Source organism: Tupaia chinensis, unplaced genomic scaffold (genome assembly GCF_000334495.1).
Source record: "Tupaia chinensis unplaced genomic scaffold, TupChi_1.0 Scaffold000170_1, whole genome shotgun sequence".
NCBI classification, from domain to species: domain Eukaryota; kingdom Metazoa; phylum Chordata; class Mammalia; order Scandentia; family Tupaiidae; genus Tupaia; species Tupaia belangeri.
Genome location: NW_006159645.1, coordinates 806,584 through 809,390, shown reverse-complemented (window position 1 = coordinate 809,390; position 2,807 = coordinate 806,584).

Here is a 2,807-nt window from a genome sequence, read left to right as displayed (position 1 = left end):
CACGCCCTAAAAAAAAAAACCCCAAAAAAAAAAAAAAAAAAAAAAAAAAAAACAGTTAAATGCTAAAAGGATTGGTGTGGATTTGTCTATGTGGATTCTAAATGAAGACATACCTGAACCACAATCTAATATGAAACCTGGTATGTCACACCTCCATGGAGCTCATAAATTGGTTTCCTTTTATGAGACTCTTATTGAAATGCAAATTTGTTCCTGGATCATTCACTGAATTCATTATAACATTTTAATAGTATTCAGTGAGGGGAAAATGGAGATATTGATAATATTTATCATTGACTCAAGCATTTAAATTATGGCTGAATGTCATAAAAATTGTTGCATGTGTGGTTCTCAAGGGTGAAAGGAGAAAATATCGGTTTCCTGTCTTTTTTTTTAACCCTGGAATTAACTAAAAGAAGAACTGGTTTTATTTAAACTACATGATATTAATCACACATTCATAAATAAGCTTCATTTTATATAACAGCTATGCTTCTCAAAAATGGCACCTCTAGTTTTAGAACATTTAGGCGTGCCTTAAGCATAAGAAAGGAGTTTATTGGGCCAGCTGATGCTGGGGGAGTTAAGACAGCTGGATCCCCCATGGCAGGGGCATGGTTTGAGTCCTGGGCTCAGTGGCCTGAAAGACATGCTGGCCACATGTGTGACTGCTCTCAAAATCCCAAAAGGGGAAATGGAAAAAAAGGATGGCAGTGGGCCATTTCCCATGGGGGAAGGAGATTCTCACTTTCCTCCCACTCGCTCTGTCTCTCTCTGGTGTGTATGTTTGCCCTCTGTCAAATAATTTTTTAAAAATATATAACCAGCAGATGGTGACCAGACCATCGCTGGACTCCAACGTAGTCCACCACGGTTCGAGTCTTAGACCCTGCAGCTTAAAACTCATACCAGGCGCATGTGCGTGCGTGTCCAGAATCCTGAGAGGAGAATGGAGGAGAAGGGATTGTAGTGCGGCCATCCCTCCTGAGGGATTTCTTTCTTTCTCTCTCGGTCTCTTCAGTGAGCCCATGTACCCTATAGCAAAAACATTTCTCTAAAAAAAAAAAAAAAAATTAAAAAAGGGAGTTTATTATTCAATATTATAAAATAATGAGTCATTTTAGAAAATAAATGAGCACTTCTTTAGTTTTTTATGATATTAAATTTTTAAAATGCATTTTTAAAAACTTTCTTAAGGCTAGGTGGTAACACTTCACCAAGGACCTGAAATGCTGTTCTGAAAATCATTGAGAAAATGAACAGCAGACAAGGCCAGATGAAGCATCCGTGGTAAAAGATAAGAAAAAAACAAGTTTTCCTTGTGAGACTTTAGGTTAGGTTCTATGTCACTTTATTCCTACTGCTCTAGCTTCAGGCCAGAGAAGCACCAAACAGATTCTGACACCTGGGGGCCCTCTCAGATTAAAGTTATTACCCTCAAATAGCCCACTATAAAGAGGCCCCCTCACCTCAGTCACCAGGCGACTCCTGTGGCCGACAGCACAGCTCACTGCCTGGCAGGTGTCACCTCTCTGTCTCCATGACATCGCCCCCAGGTTTAACACACACTCCTCTCCAGGCTCTTCACTGCAGAGTCACCTTCACGTCGCACCCCCCACACCCTGCCCCGTGCCTCCTGGCCTGTCCCCACACCACAGTGTTCCTTATCCCCCCTTTTCTTTATAGCTCTGTCTGTGTGATTTAGGCATGTCCTGGCCTTCACGCCTGAGGGTTTCTTCATAGTCCTTTAAAACTCTACTCAGGTGACAGCTTCTCTGCACAGGTTTCTTCTCCCTTTGATAAAGCTCCTGTCCCCACAGTACTTTGGTCACGCTTTACTATGGCGCTAGGCACCCTGGAAATTTTCCTCTCATTTGTCTGTGTGTCTCCCTTCACTGGACGATGGGCTTCTCAAAGGATCAAAGACAGGATCCAATACTTTGGTATTGCCAAGGCCAAAGGTAATGCCAAAATGCCAAATGCCATTGCCTTGGCGTTGATCTCTATAGAGACAATGTATGTGTGTCTCTCTCTCTAAATAAATATATACACATATATATGTATATATGCATATGTATATATACGTGCATATATACATCCATATGTATATATGTATCAACGCCAAGGCAATGGTATTTGGCATTTGGCATTACCTTTGTATTACACTGTATGCATGTGTGTGCATGTATATATGCACATATATATGTATTAGGTCATTGGAAAAGTCATGATGGATGTTCCTTTTCTTGAATTTTTGCTAGAGGGCACGTGCGCTTACTGGAGAGAGTCAGAGATCGAAAGTGAGAAATCAACTTCCAGGGCGGATGGCCATGCCACAATCCCTTCTCCTTCAGTCTCCTCTTGGGAATTTGGGCATGCACAGATATGCACCCAGCGTGAGTTTGAAGCTGCCAGGGACTCAAACAATGGTCAACTATGTGGGAGTCCACTATGTTATCTGCTGGTCCTATGACATGTTTTTCTAGGTAAAAATGTGTCATGACTTATCTGACGACCTGATATATATCAAGGCAATGGTATGTTCGAGGGGAGGTTAAAAAGTTTGGAGAAACAATTAAAATATGCGTTTCTTTGCAAAACCATGCATTGTCTTTTCATGACATGCATTGTCCATGAACTTTTGAAAGTCCCCTGTATGTATATCGGAGATCAGGCCAAGTGCTCAAGCAATAGATGGGGACACGCTAACATGCAGCATGAAGGAGTCCAACCCGGTGGGGCCCCAGGATCTGTCTGAGCCCCCTCACTTCCGGTCGGTTCAGTACGTTTGCAAGGTTGCTACTATG